The 25,688-nt window shown below is 49.5% G+C and overlaps 1 protein-coding gene across 3 annotated transcripts in view; it reads right to left on the bottom strand.

The window, feature by feature from the left end:
- Window positions 1–25,688, bottom strand: part of GSG1L (GSG1 like) — a 252,677-nt gene that overhangs the window by 58,384 nt on the left and 168,605 nt on the right. The gene's annotated exons all lie outside the window — the stretch shown is intronic.

Genomic DNA, 25,688 nt, shown 5'->3' with positions numbered 1-25,688 from the left:
TGATGTTCCCGGCCCTATCGGCTATGTGGCACCTTCTCAGAGGCTCCCAGCCAGTCTCTCCTGCAGCCTCCAGGCCCTGCTGCTAACCAGAGATCCCCGGGCACTTAAAGCAGGATCCAGAGATGGGGGGAGCAAGAAGCAGATTACAGGGCAGAGGAGACAGCCAGGGTGGACAGCCTGCCCAAGGCTGTTCACCTCTCCACCTACTAGAAACAGTGGGTGAGAGTGACAGGGACCACGTCATTGATTGCCCAAGCCAGGACACCTATGAGATGAAAGGGGATGTAATTAAAAATTACCCTGGGACAAGAGGGATATGGACTCTTGACAATGATGGCAGATAAATGAACGAGGGAATGATCCCCCATCTCTCCAGGGGTCCCCCTTCCACCTGTGGAAACAGACACACGCAGAAAACAATCACCAAGGATCAGAGTGTTGGGAGGTGGGAGGGGCAGGGGCCAGGGGAGCTGATGGCTGGAGTCCTCTGCCCTGGGGATCAGGGCAGGAATCTCTGGGGTGGATGTTCCAGCTGAGCCTAAAGGATGAGGCGCAACTAACCAGATCAGACCTGCCCGAGTATGGGGCACACCTCTCCTGGGGTGCTCAAGCTTATTTTAGATCAGGAGTTCTAAGCCTCAGCACTACTGGTATCTAGGGCCAGATAACCCTTTGCTGAGGGGTGAGCAGCCCTGTGCGCTGCAGGATGTTTATCCACTAGATGCCAGGAGTAGTCACCTCCCTCCCGCCTCCTCTAGTCGTGACCATCCCAGATGTCCCCAGATGTTAGCAAGTGGCCCTGGGGGTCTGGGGAGGGTCTGAGAGGGCCAAATTACCCCCGGGGTGAGACCACTGTTTTAGATGCTACATAAACATCTTTACAATGGTAATGTTTTCATTTTTACAGATTTACAGTTCCTTTCTATTTATTACAAAAGATACTGACTTTTAGTCCCAATAGTGATCAGAAGCTTCCTTTCTGAATAAATTTAAATTTCAAAAAGGGTGATTTAGAGGGGAAAAAATGCTAAGTATGTAACAGCACATGGATGTGGCTATAGTCACGGAGGAAGAATCACAGGTCTGAGGGGTAAGAAATACTTCCCTGGTGGTTCTGTGGCTAGGACTCCACATTCCCAGGGCAAGGGGCCTGGGTTCGATACCTGGTCAGAGAACTAGATCCCACATGCTGCAACTAAGACTTCGCATGCCACAATAAAGATTCCACGTGTGTGTATTAAGTTGCTTCAGTTGTGTCCAGTTCTTTGCAACCCCATGGACTCTAGCCCGCTACGCTCCCTTGTCCATGGAACTCTCCAGGCAAGAATACTGGAGTGGGTTGCCATGCTCTTCCTCCAGAGGATCTTCCCAATCCAGGGATTGAACCTGGGTCTCCTGCATTGCAGGCGGATTCTTTACTGTCTGAGCCACCAGGGAATCCCACGAGAAGCATTAGGGGCCCTGAAATGGATGGGGACAGGGCCAGCATACTGGACAGTCCTGTCTCGCTGTCCTCTGGGGCACATGCTCATAGGGGCCACTGGGCAGACCCCCTCCCTTTGGCTTTTTCTCTTTTGGGGGGCCCTATCACATGGCATGCAGGATCTTAGCTCCCCGACCAGGAACTGCACCCACACCCCTACACTGGAAGCATGGAGTCTGAACTACTGGCCCACCAAGGAAGTCCCAGGTTTTTTTTTCTCTTCCTGTGCCTGACTCTATCTCCCTTTCTGTTTCCTCTGTCTTTGCCTTTGACTCTCACTCTATGTCTGGTTGTCCCTCTCTCACTCACTTTCTCACTGCCCTGGGAATATCTAGTTACATGTGTCCAAGTCACAAGCAGGAATATTCACTGTATTTGAGTTTCACCTCCGCCTCAGCACACAGTAACCAGAGCCCATCATAAGCAGCCTCAAGAACATTCCTCCCAGGGCTACCCTTCCATCCCTCTATCGCATTAACTGAAATGCAAATCTGATTCTTCTGGCCAGTGAAATCTTAAGTGCTCTGAGCTTCCAACTTCCCCACAGCGAAGCTGTGATACCATCCAATTAGTTTCATTGCCCAGGAAGCCACCTTCGTGCTAGGAAAGTGAGATGCTTTTCTGCAAAACCTCTAGAGAACAAAATCTCTGCACAGCCCTTCCCTTCCCTGGGGACTCTACAGTGTGTAAAGCACTCAACGGTCCCATGTCTCATGTAGTCCTTGCCTCATCCCAGGAAAGCTAGGCTTGGTGACGCCTCACCCAGGGTAACACAGCATGAAAGGAGTGTGAGTCCAGGTCTTCCCAACTCCATCTAAATGTTTACCATTCCATCACAGCCCCTTCCATTCATTCATTCAGTCAATAAATATTTATTAAGCACTTACTGTATACCAGGCTCTCTTCGTGGTTCAGGATATAAAGGAGTATGTCACACAGAGTGAAATAAGTCAGAAAGAGAAAAACAAATATCCCATATTGTATATATATTGGAATCTAAAAAAAAAAAATTATATAGATGATCTTATCTGCAAAGCCCTGGAGGAGGGCATGGCAACCCACTCCAGTATCTTGCCTGGAGAATCCCCATGGACAGAGGAGCCTGGCAGGCTACAGTCCATAGGGTCACACAGAGTCGGACACAGCTGAAGTGACTTCACATGTATTTGCAAAGCAGAAATAGAAATGCAGAAGTAGAGAACAAGTGTATGGACGTCGAGGGAGGAAAAGGGAGGTGGAATGAATTGGGAGTTTGGATTTGACATATATACACTACTATATATAAGATAACTAATGAGAACCTACTGTATAGCACAGAGAACTCTACTCAGGGCTCTGTGGTGACCTAAATTGGAAGGAACTCTGAAAAAGAGAGGATATCTGTATTCGTATAGCTGATTCACCTTGCTGCGCGGTAGAAACTAACACACATGGTAAAGCAAATACAGCCCAATAAAATTTTTTAAAAGACAAGCATGATCCCTGCTCTCACAGAGCTGATAGCTTCATGAAGGAAGACAAAATAAACATAGGCGCATATGCAAAATTCAGAGTTTAGAATATGCTGTGAAGGTAAAGAGGGGGCATGAGAAAAAAGGGTTATTGGGAGGGTCTTCCCGGGTGGCGCTGGGGGTAACGGGTGATGGGGTAGTAAGTCTGGTCAAGGAAGTCAGGGTGGGCACGTCTAACAAAGTGACATTTAAGCTGAGACCTGAAATTTAAAAAAATTTTTTATTTTATATTGGCGTATAGACAATTAACTTAGGGCTTCCCAGATGGCACAGTGGTAAAGAATCCACCTGCCAATTCAGGAGATGCAGAAGACACGGGTTAGATCCCTGGGTCAGGAAGATAACCCCTAGAGTAGGAGATGGCAACCCACCTCAGTATTCTTGCCTGGAAATTTCCAGGGACAGAGGAGTCTGGCCAGCTACTGTCCATGGGGTTGCAAAAAGTTGGACACGACTTAGCGATTGAACATGCATGCATAGCCCATTAAAAATGTGATAGTTTCAGGTACGCAGCACAGCAACTCACGTATTCATCGAGACCTGAAATTTTTGAAGATTTGGGGAAGACAGGCCGAGGGGTAGATGAGGGCAAGCCAGAGGCCCTGAGGTGGAAGGAAGCCACTTTGCTTGGTTCAGGAGGCCAGGAGGGTGGGAGCCTCGTCTGTGACTACAGGGAAGTGGGCTTATGTGCTATATGGAGGTGGGGGCAGGGCACTAGCAGCTCCTTCATAAGTGATGCTGGCTCAGGGAATCTCTCCCCAGGCCCCTTTCCTGATTTGGCTCAGGAGGACTCAGAGGGGCCCAGATGCCAATGGACTGCAGATCCCATGGGGCCCACCTCTGTCCTGGGACAGGAGCCAAGAAGAAAGCCTTCAAGACTGGGACCTGGCCATGCTCAGCCAGGGGGATGGGAGGGCAAAGCAGGAGTGGGGCAGTGCAGCGAGCCTGGAGCTGGGCGTTGAGGGGCTGTCCCCTGGTCCCCTCCAAGTGCTGCTGAGAGCTCCCTCAGGTGAGCAGCTGGGATGGTCTGGGCCAAGGGGTGGCTCCTGGGAGAGTAGGGCGTGTCACGAGCATCACCGCAGGACTGGACATCACTGCCTTTGCTCCTGTCCACCTGGCATCCCTGCCCAAGACCCAGTTTTTCTGTTCTGCTCCTTCCTCGGGCAGGGGTGGGTTTTCCAGCCTTTCTTCCAAGGAAGGTCTGGGATTCAGGCAGGTGCCCCCACCAGGGCTCCCCAGTGCTGAGAGCAGAGATTAGGACTGGGGTCGGGGGGGCGGGTTGGTCCTCAGACCAGGGGGGCTCATCTGCATCTGCACTCTGCGGAGGAGCACAGGCTAGTGAAGGGCGGTTCTAGGTAGCACCCCACTGCAGAGGACCCCTGCCTGTCCCAGCAAGGCTGAGCCATGCAGCCACATCCACTCTTGGCTCCCCTGCTCCTGACCTGTGGCCTCCAAGAGGCGGGGTCTGCAGGGGTTCCCTTCCCAAGTCAAGTCCAGGAGTGTCCGCTATGCCTCATCCCACCCCCAAGCTGACAGAGGCCTTCCCAACCAAAGTACTAAGTTCCATCCCAACTGCTGATTATCCTCCCAGGCCCCCGGGAATAAATCATCCCATCACCCCACCCCTGCATCCCAGACTAGACCACCTCCGCCCTCCGCCTTTGCTGGTTGGGCCTCTTTCCCCAACTAGCAGACCACCTCAGATGCTGTCACGAGAGACAGGACAGTGTGGACTCCAGAGTCGGAGTCCACACTGGATCCAAATTTGCCTCCACACAGTCCAGGATTTGCCTAGGTCTAAAGCCTGCACCCAACACTTACTGGCCTTGTGCCCTGAGCAAGTCTGTTAAATGTCGATGACTCAGTTTCCCCATCTAGTTATGAGAATGAGCTGTGGGTCCATGCAGTCTGCTCTACAGGTGCTGAGGCTGTACTGAGCACTGTCCAGGCGCCCCTTTGGAGAGCCAGGTTCTCCAGATATATAACACCATCAGTGCCTCCCAGGCAGCCTGAACCTCAGAGAAGAGCTACGACTAAGCATGATGATAAGAAAAGCAGAAGTCTGGCTAGGGGAGGGGGCAGGCCTGAGAGCCATCAGAAGCAGCTCAGGCGACAGGGGATGGAACCTCAGAAGACCCTAGATGAGAAGGATCAGGGCACATGTGAGGCACGGGGTGGCCCTGGAGAGTGACCCAGATCTTGCCTGCTGGTTGACTCTTCTGTGGGCGCCATCCCAGTGGGTCTCAGAGCCCCCGGGCCTCTCCAGGACTTGTAATACCACATGGCCAGTGGATGGCTTGGCTCTATTCAAAGAGAAGAGAATGAAGGGACAGCAGTCCCTCATTCCAGTCTTCCCAGACTCCCTGGCACACCTACCTGGACATTGCTGGCCTTCAAGATTCAAACACCGGCCAGATACCTGCCTGTCATCTCAAGACAGCCAACAATGTCAATTTGGCCATCCAGCAGGGAAGAGACCACTGGCTGGAAGCCAGGCAGAATCTCAGTTCTGCCACTTCCCAGCTGTGTGTCCAAGGGCAAGTTACTGAACATCTCTGAGGCTCCATTTCTTCATCTGGAAAGCGGAGATAATAAATACCTAGCCACATTTACTCACACAACCAATATCCCTCGAGCAGCTATTATGTGCCAGATACTGATCTAAGTCTTAGGGAACCAGTGGCAAACAAGACAGAGTCTCAGTCCTCATGGAGCTGACATGCAAGTGGGGGAGACAGACACCAAACGTGTGATTTCAAGGAAGAAACTGAGCAAGGAGACAGAGTGTCTGGGGGAAGCTACTTCAGGTTAGACTATCGGGGAAGGCCTGGCTGGGAAGTGACTTCAAGCTGGAACTTCAAGCTAGAACCTTCCTAGACAAGAAGGAGTTGGTCATGAAAAAGCCTGGAAGAGTCCCAGGCAGAGGGAACAGCGATTGCCAAAGCCCAGGAGTGGGGAGGAGTCAGGTGGCTGGAGCCTGAGAGCAAGGGGGTGAAGGGTGCAGGGAGATGGGGAGGTTGGGATTTCATTCAGGACACAGCAGGAGGTCATAGGAAAGGTATAAGGGGCGGAGGCGTGACACTTCTCCCGTTTACAGCCATATTATACACAAGTGCACAGAGCACACAGCAAGTGTTGGATACATGTTGGCTGACTCTTTGGTCTCCAACTGGGTGGGTCTCAGAGCCCCCAGGCCTTGTGATGTCATGAGAGGTGACTCAGCTTTATCCAGAGGTGAGGCATGGGGGTCACAGGGGTGGGGGGGTGCAGTGGGGTCTTCTTCCCAGCCAGGTGCTCTGCCATCTGGCCCCCTTCCCGGAGATGGATAATGGGCAAGCACAAACTCAATTCCGTGTCTCAAAATAGCCATCAGTTAGTTTCCAGTTCCTGGGGAAAGCACGTTTGTGAGAAGAGTTCTCAGGCGTGGAGAATTTCCATCAAGGGGAAGTGTCCTCCAAGGGGCTCTTAAGACTCCCCAGCCACCTGGAGCTGTGGGGCAGGGGGGCGGGGTGGAAGAAAGATGGGAGCCTGGGAGACAGCAGAGCCCTCCAGTGTGAAACAGCCAGGATGCGACACCAGGCCCAGGCAGGGACCAGGAAAGTAAGGGTGTGGAAGACCCTAAGAGGAAGCCAGCCGTCAAAACTGAAAACACACCTTTTGACCCAGTAATTCCACTTCAAGGAATTTACCTTCAGACATATTTGCACCTGTGAGCAAAGATACACGGACAAGGTTACTCATCACAGAGGAGGACTGAAAACATCCTAAAAGTCCACCATCAATCCAGGGGGCTGATGGATTCAGGAATGACAACAGAAATCTCTGTCTCCCTCCCTGACCTTACCCCTGCCCTCCTCCCCTCTCTCATTCCTCTCGAAACACTCTGGCTTCCTCGCTGTCCCTTGAATGTGCCAATCAAGTTTCTACCTCAGGGCCTTTGCACTTGCTGCCCCTCTACCTGAGCCATTCTCCCTCGAGATCTCCATACGTCTTACCACTTCACTTCTGCGGTAGGCAGCTTCCAAGATTTCCATGTCTCGCCAGAACATCTCTCACCACACACAGAAACCCCCCTGAGTTACTGTCAGGCAGGTTTCTGTTACACTCCCCTGGTCAACCAGCATTTGCGGAGGCCAACTTTGAACCAGGTACTAGGGATTTGGGAACCACCAGACAGATCAGATCCTGCCTTAAAGCAAGAGAGTGCCTGGCACGTTGGTGACAAAACGGAAACTCCTGGGAGCTGAGGGGCCTGGCTCCTGTGTAGATCGGACATGGACAGGGCAGATTAGTGGACCCCGCCAAAGAGCTGTGACTGGGGTCCCTCAGAGTCCCCTTCCCTCTGGTGAATGGAGAACTCCAGTCCCTCCACTAAGCCCCAGCCCACCCTGCCTAAGAGACTCCAGAGTGTGGCTTTCTCCCTACAGCAGGACTTTGGCCTCAGTTTCCCTACCCAACCCTCTCCCCCAGGGCTGGACCCTGTGCCTGTCCAGCCCCGGCTGGCTGCAGTCCTGGCCACCAGAGGGAGAGGAGAATAACAGGCTTCCGGGACAATCTCCTGCTGCCTCGCCCACCTATTTGATTTCCACCAAAGCCACACCCCCAGGGCCAGGTGACACTTCCTGACCACACCCCTCAGAGTCCAGCTTCCACTGGGCCAGTACCTGGCCGTCCTTGGGTTTCCCCAGAGACCAGGCATCCCCTGCGCACCTGGCATCCATCGCCACACCCACTCCATAAGTAGGTTAAAACCGCTAGAACCAGGCAGTTCCAGGATCGTGGGTTTTACTTCCAATTTTTATTAAACTTATTAAAATTCTTGCTTCCTCCTATCCCCTTGCCAAAGTCCAATTGCTGCCTGGCTCTGTGCCTGGGGCCAGGCTCATTTGTATGAAAGACCCAGTGGCCTGCATACACCCCCAACCCTCGCTTGCAAAAGCATGCCAAGGATGTGGCAGAATTTTAATCACCACAACCAGTCTGGGCAAGGCCAGGCTGCCAAACAAGCACAGGCTGCCCCCTCGGCCCCACCTACTGAAAACACAGCTGACAGGTCCTGGTGCCCTTCTTTAATCTTCCAACCACTCTGCAAGCCCCTGACTTGCTTCTAACACTCCAGCTCATTCATTCAACTAACACTTGTGAAGCATCCTCTATATACAAAGCATTGGATCAGCCACCGGGCTTACAGCTGTGACTACGGCATGGCTATTCTCCCAACACTAATGAGGAGGACCATGTAAACAGTGAAGGAAAATCCTTGATTACAAATACGAAAACAGAAATACGTACATCCACAATCGAAAAATGGCAGGCCGTGGACTGAACCCAACCTGCAGAGGTTGGCTAGAGCTGTAAAAAATGATGAATTTTTTTTTTTGGAGGGGGGCAACACTTAAAAATCTGGAGGATTTCCATTAAAAATATGGGAGTTTTGGCTTCTCTTGTAAAAATCAGAAACTCTGGCAAGACTGGGTCCACATTTCCCCTCGGTGACCCTCAGGTGGAGCTGATCAGAGCTGTGCTGTTCAGTGAGGACCAGTGGCCAAGCCTCATGGGCTACGTGGCACCCGTGGGGCCCATCATTGCCCAGTCTGCTGCCTCTGTCAGTCTTGTAATAGTCCCACCCACTCATGCATCCACATTTCCTTCCATGTTGCTGAAAGCATGTACATTTTCAACCCTTGGAAGGAGCCACAGGGAGAGAAGAGGTCAGTGTTACCTGGGCTTAGGGAAAGGCTTGGAAGGGGAGTTGAGCTTTGAGCTGGGCCAGGAAAGATCAACATGTGTTCCCCAAGAGGGAACAAGGGGAGGTGGGGAGGAAGGAGAAAGGCAGCCTGGACCGGTAAACAGCCCAAGCAAAAGCAGGGAAGAGAGGAAGAGCCCGATCTGGGCCTCCCTGTCCTGCTGTGTTTGGCACTTGGCTGCTCTGATGGGGCTCCTGACTCAGGACGGTCCCAATTCTGCTTCTGGTCTCCTGGGACCTGCCTCAGACTGGAGAGAGCGAGGTGACAGGCGACACAGAACACACAGTGCAGGGGACATAAAAAGGGGAGGTTTCCAACCAGATCATCTCTAAGCCATCTCGTAACTCTTACTGGATTTTTTTCTTTAAACTTCTTATTCTGAGATAATTATAGATTCACAGGAAGTTGCAAAGAAATGTACAAGGGGAATTTCCTGGTTGTCTAGTGGTTAAGAATCCAACTTGCAATGCAGTGGATGAGGGTTGACCCCTGATCCGGGAACTAAGATCCCACAGGCCTTGGGGCAACTACTGAGTCCTTGCACACTAGAGCCCGAGCCCCTCCACTAGAGGAAGCCTGCACACCGCAACAAAGAGCTTGCATGCCACAATGGAGACCCAGCGCGGCCAAAATTTTCTTTAAAAAAGGGAGGAAAGAAATGTACAAGGAAGTCTCACGCGTACTTACCCCAGTGTTAACACTTATCAACTTGCATGGTCCGAGCGTCCAATATCAAAGTCAAAAAAACTGACCAGGGCACAATCCATAGTTGACTCAGATTTCACCAGTTCTGCTCGCACCCTTGTGTGTATATGTGCAGCTCCGTGTAATTTTATCGTATGCGCAACTTTGCGTAAGCACCACGCGATCAAGATACTCCACTGCACACTGCACCATCACTAGACCCAGCAAGTTGCCTTTTTCTACACACGCCCAGTTCGCCTGCCATCCCTAATCCCTGGCAATTCCTAATCCATAACTATGTTATTAAATGACACACAGATGGAATCATGCAATATGCATCCCTTCTTTCACTCAGCATCATTTCCCTGATGTCTATCCAAGTTATTGTGTGTATCAGTACTGGTCCTTTTTTTTTTTTTTTCGCTGAGTTCCATGAGATGGATGCGCTGCTTGGTTATTTACTTTTTAATTTATTAAACAATTATTACTTTTATTAAGTGTTTATTACCTGTATTTGTTTACTCACTCACTGAAGGACATTTAGTTATTTTCTGGTTTGGGGCTATTACAAACAAAGTCACTATGAACACTCCTATACAAGTTCCCATGTGAAAATCTGTCTTCCTTTCTCTGGGATCCATGCCCAAGAGTGCAACTCCTGGGTCTCCTGGTAAGTCTTATGGTGATCCATTCTTACTTTTGAAAATAACTGCTGATTCCCACCAACAATATATGGGTGATAACTTTCTTGATAATTGGACTTTCATTTAAAAACAAAAATCTAGAGTTTTCACTGGGGATCCAACCTTTCCGAAGTCTCGACCTTTCTAAGTGATCCCAGAATTTTGGCAACCCTGTCATCGTCAGTCATTGTCAGACTCGGACAATGCCTGTCTCCTCCCTCCACCACTCCCAGGCCATAAGTTCACAGAAACCGGGGGGGGGGGGGTTGTGGGGGGGGTCACACTCACTCAGATCTGCAGCCCTGGGTCTCGCACAGGTTCAGTGCATAGGAGGTGCTCTGTGAAGGAAATTAAATTGCACAGAACGACTAAGTCAGCAAAGACCCACAGCCGGCAAGTAGATCAGAGAGGAGGGTAGATGCCAGCCCCCCAGGTCCCAGGGCCATAGTTTGACTCACTTCAAGGCAGGCTGTATGTGAAAGTCTCAGCCTAAAAGGTCACTACCATCCTAGTACATGCAAAAGAGAAAAAAAAAATCCAACTGTACAGAGAGCACACATGTATATAATGTAAGTAAACAGATGTATAGAATAACTGTGAAGTTCAGATTTCATGAGGGGAGGGGCAATTAGGAAAAAAAAAAGGTATAAAACATGGAACAAGAATGAATATAAGGTTGAGGGACTTCCCTGAAGGTCCAGTGGTTAAGAATCCACCTTCCGATGCAGGGGACGGGGGTTCGATCCCTGATGGGGGAACTAAGGTGCCACATGTGGTTGGACACCTGAGCCCTCATGCCACAGCTAAAGAGAAGTCCATGCGCCACAACAGAGACCCACACAGCCAAAAAATAAAATAAAAATGAATGTAAGGCTGAGAAACACTGTCCTGGCAGCACAGGCCCAGCTTTGATGGTTAGGTAGCTTGAACGTATTTTCAACATATGATGTTTTCAACTTCAAATGATGAGTTTATCAAGACATTGTTGTTGTTATTCAGTCGCTCAATTACGGCCAACTCTTTTCGACCCCATGGACTGCAGCACACCAGGCTCCCTTGTCCTTCACTAGCTCCTGGATCTTGCTCAAACTCATAGCCACTGAGTTGGTGATGCCATCCAACCATCTCATTCTCTGTCACCCCCTTCTCCCCCTGCCCTCAATCTTTCCCAGCATCAGGGTCTTTTCCAATGAGTCGGCTCTTTGCATCAGGTGGCCAAAGTATTGAAGCTTCAGTTTCAGCGTCAGTCCTTCCATTGAATATTCAGGGTTCATTTCCTTAGGGATTGACTGGTTTGATCTCCTTGCAGTCCGAGGGATTCTCAAGAGTCTTCTTCAGCACCACAATTCAAACGCACCAATTCTTTGGCACTCAGCCTTCTTTATGGTCCAACTCTCACATCCATATATGACTACTAGAAAAACAGTAGCTTTGACTATACTGACTTTTATTGTCAAAGTGGTATCTCTGCTTTTTAATATGCTGTCTAGGTTTGTCATAATTTTTCTTACAAGGAGCAAGTGTCCTCTTAATTTTGTGGCTGCAGTCACCATCCACAGTGATTTTGGAGCCCAAGAAAATAAAATTTGCCACTGTTTCCATTTTTTTCCCCCATCTATCTGCCATGAAGTGATGGGACCGGGTGTCATCCTCATTTTTTCAATGCTGAGTTGTAAGCCAGCTTTTTCACTCTCCTGTTTCATCTTCATCCAGAGACTCTTTAGTTCCTCTTTACTTTCTGCCATTAGGGTGGTATCATCTGCATATCTGAGGTTGTTGATATTTCTCCCGGCAATCTTGATTCCAGCTTGCGATTCATCCAGCCCAGCATTTTGCATGATGTGCTCTGCATATAAGTTAAATAAGCAGGCTGACAATATACAGCCTTGACGTACTCCTTTCCCAATTTAGAACCAGTCTGTTGCTCCAAGCCCGGTTCTAACTGTTGTTTCTTGATCTGCATACAGGTTTCACAGGAGGCAGGTCAGGTGGTCCGGTATGCCCATCTCTTTCAGAATTTTCCACAGTTGGCTGTGATCCACGCAGTCAAAGGCTCTGAGGCAGAGGCTCAGTCAGTGTTGGTGTCTTTCTACCCTCCTCTGTTCCCTGTCCCCTCCCTCCTAGCCCTGGACAGGTTGAGACGTGATGAGCGAGCATTTCCCACGAGAGGTCCTGTCTCAACCCTCACCCACCCAGAATGCAGCTCTCTGTCTTCCTGACCTCAGGGCATGACTCTCCACTTCTCCATCATGGTCAGCTGTGATGGGGCACACTGACAACTCCCACCCTTGCCCTCTGGTTTACAGACTGCCAAGTCTTGCCAACCCTGCGTCTCTCAAGTCCACCCTCATCCTTCTCTGTTCACACTGCCACCATCTCCTTGTGCCCAGATGGCCACACGGCCTCATAGCGAGGCTCCTGGATTGTGCCCAGCCCTTCCTGCTCCCCATGGACGCGTGCTTAGTCACTTCCGTCGTGTCCAACTCTTTTCGACCCTATGGACTGTAACCCACCAGGCTCCTCTTTCCAAGGGATTCCCTAGGCAAGAACGCTGGAGTGGGTTGCCATGCCCTCCTCCAGGGGATCTTGCCCATCCAGGGACCAAATCCGTGTCTCCTGCATTGGTGGGTGGATTCTTTACCACTAAACCATCAGGGAAGCCCCTTCCTCTACCCCAAGAACCATCTTCATAGAACTTGCCCCTGGACCTTACTACTTCTTTGCTTAAAGCCTCAGAGGTCCCCAACTGAGCATCTGCTCTCGGGCAAGCCCCACATTTCCTGGCTTGGCATCCACAGCAGGTCACCATCAGACCCACGTTTCTACTTCCCTCCTGTTGCCCAGTGCACCTGCGTCCATGTCTGGCCCCTCCAGGGACACTTCCCTGCTGAAAACCCCTAAAGCCTGCCTTCCTCCCTCTTGTTCTGCTAAGAAAACTCAAGCCCTGCACCCCTGGCCTCTGTGTCCCACTCATCTCCAGCGCCCCCTTGCTCCCCAGTCTCCTCCCACGGCCACCTTCTCATCGATCCTCCAAAATCCCACCCGTTTGGGGCTTTTGAATGCGCTGCCCCTCTGATGGAGCACTCTCTCTCTCTTGCCCCCATCACCCCCACTGCCTCCTTCCCCAGCTGAGTCCTCCCATCCTTAGGGCCTCTAGGAAGGCCCCTGAGCCCCCCACAGGGCATGGTCTCCACCCTTGGGACTGTCTCTTCACATCAGAGTCCCAACCACTTGCTAATTCCCTGCCTTCCCCACTAGACACAAGCCCCCAAGGGCAGAGTGCTCGCCTGCTTGCTCTCCTGGTACCTGGCACAGAGAGGCTCCAGGACTATTTGTGGAAGGAGAAATGGATGAAGGATGGATGCCGTGTGTCCCTGGAGCCTCAGCATCTGTCATCCAGCTTCCTCCTGGGCAAGGGCTTTCACACCTTTCCACCCATCCTTGAAGGCTGAGAGAGTCTTTCTACATTTCTCTCAGCCCCAGGGTGGAATTAACACTTACACCCAGGGGACAGGCTGCTGTCAGAGCCCGTCCCCCCAGCTCCAAACAGTCCGACCCTGCCCAGCCTTGCTCCCAGCTGCCCAGCCCACGACAACCACAAGGAAAACAAAGCCCAAATGAAAGTCAGCAACTCAGAGTCAAAAAAAAAAAGTCCCATGGTTCTAGCAAGCTGAGAGAAGCTAAGCAGAAATAGACCAAGCCCTGGACTAGAAGAAAAGGAACAATTCAAACCAGGAGTGACAGCAGGAAAGGCTGGCGTTGAGGGTGGGTGATTTCTGCCTTAGGAAAGAGGAGAGAAAGGTATGGACTTTTTTTGGCAGCACCGGGTCTCAGTTGCAGCAAACAGGATCTTTTGTTGTGGGATATGGACTCTCTAGTTGTGGTTCATGGGCTTAGTTGCTTCGAGGCATGTGGGATCTTAGTTTCCCTGCCCAGGGATCAAACTCTTGCCCCCTGCATTGCCAGGCGGAGTCTTAACCACTGGACCATGAAGGAAGTCCGTGATATGGACTCTTTTAAGCAGACACTCACAGAATAAGGCAAGAGCTGATCCAGCCCCCATCCCCACCCCCTAGCCCAGCCAAACTGCCTGGGTGAGTAGACAGTTTAGACGGTTTCTCAACAGAACCAGGATGCTTCTGAGAGTGAAGTGGGCCCTGTTTACAATGATACTGGGACTCTCCTGAACACACCTGGACACAGGGTTGCCTCCTCGTACAGGCAGAGCCCTCCAATCCCACCACTGTCACTGTTCTCACCCAAACTTTTCAACGAACAAGACTGAGAACAGGCTGCATGCCCACCCTCTCCACTGGCTCTTTGAGTGGTCAGGTGATTTCATTTGATCACCCAAACCCATCTTGTGTGGGTGCAGACAGGGACAAAGAGCTAGAAGTAACTTGCCAGACCACACCATTTCAACAGGATCCAGCTGCGGTTTGTTCCAGTCTGTGTGGTTCGAGTCCCTGATGGTCCTACTTGGACAGGTGCAGACCCCAAAGCTCCAATACCAATAACCTCACTGTGAGGGGCTGCCCTCTGCAAGGCATGCCTACATTCAAAGAGAACGCTCTAAGGGCCAGGCCCTGGGGATACAGCAGTGAAAAAGACACTCACAGCTCTTGGGGAACCCATTATCCGCGGCAGTGGTTCTCAATCAGGCATGATTTTGCCTCCCAAGGGACATTTGGCCATGTCTGGAGATGCTTTTGGTTGTCACGATGTTTTTTGGTTGGCTGGCATCTGGGGGGGCATAGAGGCTTGGGATGCTGCTGGTCAACAATGCACAGGGCAGCCCCTCTCCCCCGACACACAATAAAGAATGACCCAGTGGACTTCCCTGGTGGCCCAGTGGTTGAGAATCCACCTGCCAGTGTGGAGGACATGGGTTTGATCCCTGGTCCAGGACGATTCCACATGCCATGAGGCAACTGAGCCCATGGGCCACAGCTACTGAGCCTGTGTTCAGCAACGAGAGGCCACCGCAATGAGAAGCCCAAGCACTCCAACTAGAGAGGAGCCCCTGATCGCTGCCTGAACACCACCACTAGAGAATGGCCCCTCATCCCTGCAACTAGAGAAGAGTCCACACACCAACAAAGGCCCACAGGAGAAAGAATGATTCAGCAAAGAATGTTGAGAAAACCTGGTCTGAGGAGGAGAGATAAAGGAGCAGACATGTAAATGAATTAGCAAACAGCGTAAGTTCACTTATCCACTCAACGAATATTCATCGAGTATCCACCACATTTTAGTTGCTGCTCAGAAAGCATTATGTGCCATTAAGAAAAACAAGCTGGAGGGGGTGGAAATGACAGGGGCCGGGGGTGGTGAAAGCTCCTGAAGGAGATGACATTTGAGTGGAGAGCTGGCTGAGGGAAGAAATGAGCCAGGAGCCGGTGGGGAAGGCAGCGCCGAGGAGGGGACCCCAGGCCTAGGCAAGACCAAGCTTGGAGAATGTGAGGACCAGTGAGGAGGGGCTGGGTTGTAGGAGATAAAGTTAGAGAGGACAGCAAAGGTCATATTTTGTAGTCTTAGGAAGGAGTTTAGATCTCATTCTACAAAAGTAACATTTGATAAATACCAACTAGAAATGACAAAAACAGACTGTGTTAAAAAAAAAAAAAAATCCCCTAAAATGGTCCAGTCAGGCTAAGTGAGAAAAAAGCCTGCTAGGTTTAAAATTCTAAAGGAGATGAAACTTCATCACATGGAGAGCCGTACATCTGATGAGTATCAACATGAGGTCAACCATTAAGTATGCAAAATGATGACTTGGCAAATAGGCATGGCGAAATATTTTTAGATGGTAATTCATGTTTTTTTCCCCAGCATTTTTCTCCCTTTTCCTTTCGCTTCATTCAAGGGGTAAGAGGCTCTGGACTTTTTGGTCCCAGAGGTTTTGCAGCAAAGAGGGAAGTAAAATCCATCTGCAAAATCCTTCCCTCCTGGCTTTAATCTTTAGAAGCCTTAATTTACAGAGGAGATTAGGACAGGGACCTCTGAGTGGGGGACAGAAAGAAAGAACAATCTTCCAGTCCCTTCCAGTTGGAGGGGCGGGGGCGGGGGGAAAGGTGGTATGGTCTGTGGCAGGGGCAGAAGCGGAGACTGAGGGTCTGCAGTGATGTTTTGTTGGCTGGTACAATGGTTTAAAACATTCTGAATTAAAAATTTAAACAAGGTAACTACAGTCTCTCCTAGGAAAATGTATGTACACACAAACACTTGGACACGACTGTTCATAGCAGTATTATTCACACGAGCCAAAAAGTGGAAGCCACACACGTGTCTATCAACTGGCAGACAGAGAAATAAGATGTGGTATACCTGTGCCATGGAATATCATTTGGCAATAAAAAGGAAGCTACCTAATGTGAACAGCTGACTCATTGGAAAAGACTGGTGCTGGGAAAGATTGAGGCATAAGGAGAAGGGGGCGGCAGAGGATGAGATGGTTGGATAGCATCATTCATTTGATGGACATGAACTTGGGCAAACTCCGGGAAACAGTGCGGCGGCAGGTGCTGCGGTCCATGGGGGTCACAAAGAGTCAGACACAACTGAGCAACTGAACAACAGCAAAAAGGAACGCAGGGTTGATACAACCTACGACGTGGATGAACCCTGAAAACACCATGCTAAGTGAAGGAAGTCAGTTATAAAAGACCACATCGTGGGTGAGCCCAGGTATACAAAATGTCCAGAACAGGTAAATCCATGGAGATAGTAAGAAAGGACATCAGTAGTTGCCTAGAGCTGGGGTGGGGGTTGGTAGAAAATAAGGGGTGACTGTCACTGGGTATGGGGTTTCTTTTGGGGGCGATGAAAAGATTTTCAAATTGGATTCTATGGTGGTTACTAAAAGCCTTTATACACCTTACAAGGGTGACCTTTACAATATGTAAATCCCATCCCAATAAAGCTGTTTTAAAAAGCATTTTGAATTAAAAATCAGGCAATTTTTCCATAAAAAACTCAGATTTTGGCTTTCCTTGAATGCCACACATCTTCCCCCATGGCAACACTGGGGTGCTGAGGGGGTGTGCACTTCCAGGTTTGCCATCATGCCCACATCCACTGTTGTGTTACATCTGGACAGCTTGACCCATTTATGTCACCTGCATGGGCCCTGTGGGCTCTGCACTTGAGACCTCTGATCAGGAGTGATGAGGCCACAGGCACTGTCACCAGCTCCCTTCTCCCATCTCTCTCCTGACCCGAGCAACAAAGCCCTGGGGGCCAGAAGGGACCCTGTGGACAGCACTAGAGGCTCAGTGGCAACCTGCATGGACCCACATAATAGTAAAGCACATGGGCTTGGAAGCCAAAGCCGCCACTTACTAAATCTGTACCTCAGTTTTCTCAGCTGTGAAATGGGAATAATAACAGCACCTACTATCATAGAGTTCAACAGAAGGAATGTGTTCAGAATGCTGCCTGGCATAGAGTAGGTGCTCAGTTCAAGGGAGCTATTGAGACCATAATTTCTCGTCTGCAATTGCAAATTCCCAGATGTTCTGAAATCCAAAACCTTCTTCATAATTCACTTGGCCACAAAAATCTGACATGGTCTGGACTCATTTAGCAGTCAAGCCTGACCTGAATGGACATGAGGCTGTTGACCGTCTTTATTTATGCCCCCAGCATGAACACTCATGGGTTCTGCTGTATTTGCTTACAGAGTACGGCCCTAACCTCTGCTGGCGTGTTATGCAATGGATGATCTATGTGTTACCATAACTCCTCAAATCTGAAAAGTTCTAAATTCTGAAACACTTCTAGCCCCAAGGGTTTCAGATCAGGGTCTGGGCCGTTTGATGAAAATGATGATGACAAAGACACTTTGTCAGACACTGCATGAGTCTAGACAACTATAGCACAGCCAATACAGAGTAGCCCCTCAAATATGACAATAAATCCACTACCAGCCCAGGAGGATGGGAGCATAGAATCCAAGTGAAGTTCTTTTCCAGAAATGAAAGAGCTGAAGCGTTCCTCACACACCTGGCTTCGGGGGTGAGAATAACACAAGCCAGCTTGGTTTTAGAGGACAAAGCTTGGGGAGCCTCCTGGACCTTTCATTCAATGTCTCTTCCTTTGGCTGATCCTGGCAGGGGTCATTTTTTTTAATGCATTTTAATTTTATTTTTAATGAATTCACTTTATTTCTGGCTGCACTAAGTCTTTGCTGTTGCATGCAGAATTTCTCTAGTTGTGGTGAATGGTGAACGGGGGCTGCTCTTCACTGCAGTGCAAGGGTTTCTCATTTCGATGGCTTCTCTGGTTGCAGAGCCCGGGCTCTTGGGTGAGTAGGTTTCAGCAGCTGTCACACACAGGCTTAGTTGCCCTGCGGTATGTGGAATCTTCCTGGACCAGGGATCGAACCCATGTCCCCTGAGTTGCCAGGTGGAGGGAGGTCCCAGATTCGTATCCTTTATGATAATGCCAAAACCCTAGTGCTTTGCTGAGTTCTGAGAGTAGTCCTAATGAAAACCAAACGTAAAGGCGTCTTGGGAAGACCAATTTGCAGTCAGCTGGTCAGAGATAAGGGTGGCCCGAAGATTCCCTGAACTAACAGCTGGCACCTGTACAGTGGGGCAGTCTTGCTGGGACCATGGTTTCTGATGGCAAATAGCGTCACATCTGCACTGCAGGGCACAGGTTAATATGAGCATACTCCCTTTTGCCTTGGTTTGTCCTTGCCCCTCACCCCTGGTCAATACCAGAGGTCACCTGCAGCTCTGATTGGCAGCTCCTGTGAGTGTTGGTGACCTCCTTCCGCAAACACTTTCTTAGGTGGAGAAGGTTAGAAATTCAGGGGAGAAAGGGGTGGGGTGCTGACTCAGGAGTGACTTAGAGCCAGTGGTGGTGGATGGAAGCCGGTGGATAAATTCCACTGCTCTCTCATCCCTTGTCCTACATAGTCTCTCAGAGGGTCCCCAACAGAAGGGACTCCCAGTTGCCTGTAGAGGCCACCCACCCACCCACACTCCCTTTACTGGCCCTCCTGCCTTCTTGTCTTCCACGGTCCCACCATACTTCCTGGGATCACCTCCCAAATAAACTACTTGTACACATATTTTAACCTTAGGGTTTGCTCTGGAGGAACCCAAATAAAGACCTATGCCATTCCTGGGGCCCTGAGTTCTTCAGCTCCACTGCTGATAATCTCCCAACTTGACAAGTCAACCAACTCCCAACCACCAGAATTTGCAATCAACCAGTGCCTTTGGGTAACCGCTTGTCCACCATTGCATACTAGTCCTGCTGGGTCCTTGGCCAAGCCCATAACCACAGGTGTGCCTAGAGACCCAGATCTGGCTAACCAGAGTATTGCATCCTCTGGCATGAGGACTGGTTCAGGAATAAGTCTGTGAATCTCGTTAGTCCAATCACAGTCTCCCTTGGAGTTTTGTACTGGAGAGAAGCTCTCTCTGCTTCTGGAGCCTTATCTAAGCTTGGAGCCCCTTGTGACCATCCTATCTCCATAAGGATGGGCTTGACTGAGACCGAAGCTAAAAGAAATCAGAGTCTGGAGATACAGCTAGATTCCTGATGACATGATCTTCTGGATGCAGCCATGCCTGAAGCCTACTCACCCTGTACTCTTCAATTTACAAGAAATCAATATAGTTCAATCACCTTCTCCCACCTGCCTTTCTTCCTTCTGCTAATATGATTGGGTTCTGGTCACTTGCAAGGAAAAGAAACGTTTAATAATATGAAAACACTCATTTCTCTTAGAGCCTCTGCATTTTTAGACACAAAAATACATAAAAATACTTGCTCTCTCAGCTATGAGCAAGAAACCTAGTCTGGTCAGGCAGAAGAAAGGAACAAAGGGCGTTACAGGCAGAGGATTCTTCTAGGACAGGCCTAACAGGTGGGATAGTTAGTGGAATTATTGTCCCAGGAAACTCATGCTAAAATACAGTGGTCGTTTACAGCGTGTGTGTGCTTAGTCCCTTCAGTCGTGTCCGACTCTTTTCGACCCCATGAACTATAGCCCGCCGGATTCTTCTGTCTTTGGGATTCTGCAGGCAAGAACACTGGAGTGGGTTGCTGAGTCCTCCTCCAGGGGATCTTCCTGACCCAGGGATCGAACTCGCATCTCCTGCACTGCTGGCGGATTCTTTACCACTGAGCCACCTGGGAAGCCCAAGTGTCCACTGGCTCTGCATATTTTTGGTCACAAAAGCATCAGAACATCCCCATTCCCATCATACCCTATTCAGTTCCCTTTCATATTTAAGATATTCTCTATTTTAAAAAATTAAAACAACTATTTTGAAATCATATGTTTTATATATAATGTCACAAAATAATTTCTAAAACATGGTTGAAGGTTAAGAAATTAAATACAGGCGTAATAGTGATGTGCTTACTGTGCAGTGAAATATACGCTTTATGATGAAACCAAATACGCCAAGATTACATCAAAGACAAGATTCTAGTTTCCCGGATTCAAAGAGCTACCTCATCCTTGGGCATTTTTTGTTTAGTCGCAAAATTTCTTTCTCTTGATACTTAACAAAATAGACGCTTGCTGACTTCTCCACAAGGTCTCATCATTTCCTGGAAACAGACATGCTTCCCTTCATGCTAGTGCAGGTTTTACTAAAAGCCCACCGTTGTTAGCCTGACGATGTAGGAATTCTCCAAATGACTTTCTTTCCTTCCTAAGTAGATCACCCTCATCTTTCAGAGGAACTGGGGAAGAAGAGACATCTTCTAGCCTGCTTTCACATCCCCTCCAAGATACAAAACCCTGGCCACTGGGGGAAGAGACAGGGGCCGAGGAAGCTCCATCTTGCCCAGCACCTCAGCTAAAACCACAGGACCGGGCGGGCAGGGGGACCTGGCATCCGGAACCATACTGCCCCCGCCCCCACCCCATCTGGAATCAGTCTTGCTCCATCCCTGAGAGACAGAGAAAAGCCATAGCCCAGTTCAAGGCCACATTATGACTTTCATGGGCCCCAGGCACTTTTCCCTTCAAGGGCCTGTTCCTCCATAAAATAAATATTAAAAATTACATTTTATGATGGCAGTGGTATAAAAAATATAATCCAGTCTAGATTCATTCTTATGTCTTCATTATTATTCTATTTTTTCCTTCTGATTCTAAAAGCAGTCAAAATTTAAGCACTTTGTAGGTACCTAAAAGCATGGGGTGCGCCGGGCTCTGAACCAGAGAGCCAACCATCACAGCCCCTGCCTCCAGCCCTCAGGGGGTGTCCTCTCTGTACAAACACCCTCCTGCGGAACACAGGATCTGAACACAACCCTGCTGGCAAGGCCCCACTACTCCTTCTCGGTTTGCTGTAGAGTCCAGATTCCTCCATCCCAGCCTCACTGCAACAGGGCTGGCCCCTGGGGCCGCCATCTATCCCTCAGTTTATTCAGGGACAGCTAGGAAGAATACTAACAATAATAATAACCAATGACAATCTGAAGTCCTCAGCCCTGCTCAAAGCACCCTGTGTGGCAGGCTCTAGGTTCAGCCACTGACTAGCTATGTGATTGCCGGCAAGTCAGTTTTCCCATCTGTGGAATGGGCATAATGTTAGTCCCTCCCACAAGGACAGTGAGGCATAAAGACATTAACACTTGCGGCCGGTCAGCCCAGGGCTGGTGCAACCTGGCATCTCAGTTGGTATTGGTTATTACAATTCACCCTAACCCACCGATTCATTTTTTAAAATATTTATTTATTTGGCTGCATCGTGTCTTAGCTGCCATGTGCTGGCTTTTTGTTCCATCTCAGGGGCTTCTCTCTAGTGGTGGCGCAAGCTCAGTAGTTGAAGTGCATGGGCTTAGCTCCCCCCACGGCATGTGGGATTTTAGGTCCCTGACCAGGGAGCAAACCTATGTCCCCTGCATTGGAAGGCAAAGTCTTAACCACTTGACCAACAGGGAAGGCCCCCACTGGTTCTTTATAACAATTATTTATAATAATTGGTTCCAGTAGGGGCTGCCTCACCTCCTCCTTCTCCTTTGCCCTAGATGCACTGACCTTGACCTGAGCACCCCTCAATGTGAGCTGGTTCAGCAGCATCAGAACCCAACCCTCACCTCATATGGCCTCAATCAATGGATTCTTCCTGATCCTGCTTGCCTGCTTCTTCCCTCCCAGAGGAGCAAACCAAAAGCCCACCCACCTCCTCCAAGCCTCTCACCCCCACCTCCGCATCCTTCCCCAGCTGACTTGTTCTCAAGGGACTCCCGAAAAACCAGCTTTCTTGTCCCTCTGGGTCGGGCAAGTCAGGGCTTGGCTCCCTCTTGGGCTCCTGTTTCTCCTAGGTTTATCTTCTCCCAGTTGGACCATAAACTGCCAATTAAAATAAATAAATTTATATTTTTTTTAAAAGGAAAAAAAATTTTTTAATTAAAAAAATAATAAAATAAAATGTAAAAAAAAAAAAAGAATGCTGAGTGCTGAAGAATTTATGCTTTTGAACTGTGGTGCTGGAGAAAACTCTTGAGAATTCCTTGTGCAGCAAGAAGATCAAGCCAGTCAATCCTAAAGGAAATCAACCTTGACTGTTCATTGGAAGGACTGATGCTGAAGTTAAAGCTCCAATACTTTGGCCACCTGATGTGAAGAGCTGACTCATTGGGAAAGACTCAGATGCTGGGAAACACTGAGGGAAGGAGGAGAAGGGGACGACAGAGGATGACATGGTTGGATGACATCACTGACTCCATGGATATCAGTTTGAGCAAACTCCGGGAGACAGTGAAGGACAGGGAAGCTGGCGTGCTGCAGTCCTTAGGGTCGCAAAGAGTCAGACAGGACTTAGCGACTGAACACAGGCATGAATACAGACTCCTTTCTCTCCACCGCCTGCTTATCACATCATCTTATCACGTGATCTGGCTGCTACATCCCTCTCAGTTACTGTTTTCTGAGGATGTAAAAGGCTTCTCCCTCCCCACCCGTGGGTTCACTCCTGCAGTGCAATCCTGAAAAACAAACAGAGGGCTCTGAAGCCAGCAGGAGTGGGGTTTAAGCCCAGCTCCACAACTGACCAGCCGTGTGACCTTGAGCAAATCAATTAACTTCCCTGTGCCCGGCGTTGTTTATCTGCCTGAAATTACGAAGACAATCTTATTTTCTTTCGCAGTAGGACTCCCTGCTAAAGGAAACCGGGGTATTTTTGAGGGGTGAAAACTTTGATAAGCTCTTCAAGATAGAGGCAAGAGCCCCCTACTTGCTTCCCCACAAAGAGGCTGCTTGTAGAACTGGAGACGTTTGCCTGGGGCTGGCCGCCAGCTTTTGTTATGTGGCTGGAGTAAGCAGGTTGAGGGGAGGGCTGGAGGCTTGGGATAATAGAGGGGATTCTTCGATGCCTGGTAGAGAGAAAGAAAAGGAGAGATAAAGCCACTGACAAAGAAAAGAGCTGGATATCTTGCGGTGTTGCAGGAAGGGGGACCCCTTCCCACCCCGAGAGTGGGCTCTTGTCTAACACTCAGAATTGAGTTGTCCGAGGAGACACATGTGCTAACAAGCAGAAGACGTTATCGGGAAGAGACGCCCAGGTGGAGAACAGCAGGGTAAAGGAACCCAGGGAACTGCTCTGCCATGTGACTCTCGCAGTCACAGGTTTTCTTATGACGGGATTAGTTTCCGGGCTGTCTCTGACCCATCGTTCTAGCTCAGGTTCTTCCTGGTGGCATCACTCAGCCAAGATGGATTCCAGTGAAAAGGATTCCGGGAGGTTGGTAGGCCATGTGGGCTGATGTCTCCTCTCCTTTTGACACCCAGCCTCTTCAGAATGGACCCATCATCTCTTCCACCTGCTCTTTTCCTGCCTTTGCCTTCTCAATGGTACCACTACTTACTCTGTCCCAGCCAAATGTCAGCCCAAATCAAGGGGTCTGGTCATCTCAACCTAGGGTCCCATCCCCAGAATAATGTTTTTAGCTGCATAAAATAAAATAACAAGATTACAGAAGAAACCAGTTATATTAAAGTACAATTAGCAAAATACACAAACACGTGTTGTATCATAATATACGTGCGCCTTCATTACCATGTTAGATAAGATTCAGCGGAAGCTCTAAGAAGCATTGCCCTTTGGAAGGAGTGCATTGCAAGATATCTGCACATCCATAGCATGATATGAAAACTGCGGTTCCTATTGGTGGCTACGTCACAGGTGCCGCCCACGACTGTGATGTGTTGCCTCCCTTCATATTTAAAAGATATTCTAAATGTCAGTTACAAGTTAAGAGAAATAAAGATGCAACTTCCCCCCTATCCAGGTTCATAGACTCCCTCAAGTCTGTGGACTCCACACTAGGCACCCCTGACCTAGAGGCTCTGTTTTTCCGCAGTCACCCACTCCCGCTTACCTCTCCTAATCAGTCTGCAAGCCCTGCTGACTTCTCACTGGAGGGCGCTGGGGCTCATCTCCCATTCCCAGAGCCACTGCACAGGGTTGGGGACTCACCCTTTCTCACCTCCTTTCCCATCTCCTCACCTCCATTCTTGCTCCACTCTGCCCGTGCTGCACCCTGAATCCTCATCCTCCAGTGCACACCTGACTGTATCACCCTTTGCTCTGGATTCTTCAATGGCTCCCTATTGCCTGCAGGATAAACTCTACAGACCTTTGCAAAGCACCAAGACCCTCACCTGGCTCTCCAGCCTCATCTTTCAACAGTCCTCCTCACCTGACTTTCCACACTCCCATCATTTTTAACTACATGAAGTTGCCAGAATATGACAACTCACTAGGCTTTTTCTTATGCTTTTCTCTCCACCTAGAATGCCCTCCCCAAGCTATCCATTGGGCTTCCCAGATAGTAAAGTACTTTACCACTACCTAGTGGTAAAGCACCCGCCTGCCAATGCAGGAGACATAATAGACACAGGTTCGATCCCTGGGTGGGGAAGATCCCCTGGAGGAGGGCACTGCAACCCACTCCAGTATTCTGGCCTGTAGAATCCCATGGACAAAGGAGCCTGGCAAGCTACAGTCCAGAGAGTCACAGAGTCAGACACGACTGAAGCCACCCAGCATGCATGCACGCAAGCTGTCTATCAAACAAACTCAAAGTTTATTCCAAAGTCTCAGCTTGAATGGTTGCTTGCCCATTCCCCACCCCACCCATCTGCACCTCCAGGCAAACATATGTTCCCCCGCCCTTCCCCACCCCCCATCCCTCCACCCCACCTCCGCCCTACCCCACAGGACTCACCCCACCCAGTTCACCAAGTTACAATCTTTTAGTGAGTCTGTATCTCTGAGTCTATATCTCTCCAAGATCACAAACTTCAGGAGGGCAACAATGGAATCATTTTTTCTTTGACTCCCCCAAACCTAGTACTTTCCCTGGAGCCCAGCAGGCCATCAGTTGAATAAATGAATAAAACATTAAAAGAGAAAAAGAACCATGAATGAAAACTGATTTTAGGCATAATAAATGCATTTAACAACTGCAAAAAAAGAATAAACTATCTCTCGATCTGGAATAGCTGAAAACAGAGTAAGCAGGGGGCCGAAATCAACACTGTGCTGAGAGGCTCACTCTGATTTTCTGTTCTTCCCTTTACTATTTCGGTTAGATTGCC

The sequence above is a fragment of the Capricornis sumatraensis genome, chromosome 3, assembly GCF_032405125.1.
Source record: "Capricornis sumatraensis isolate serow.1 chromosome 3, serow.2, whole genome shotgun sequence".
NCBI lineage: Eukaryota > Metazoa > Chordata > Mammalia > Artiodactyla > Bovidae > Capricornis > Capricornis sumatraensis.
This window is presented reverse-complemented; position numbering and strand designations above follow the sequence as displayed.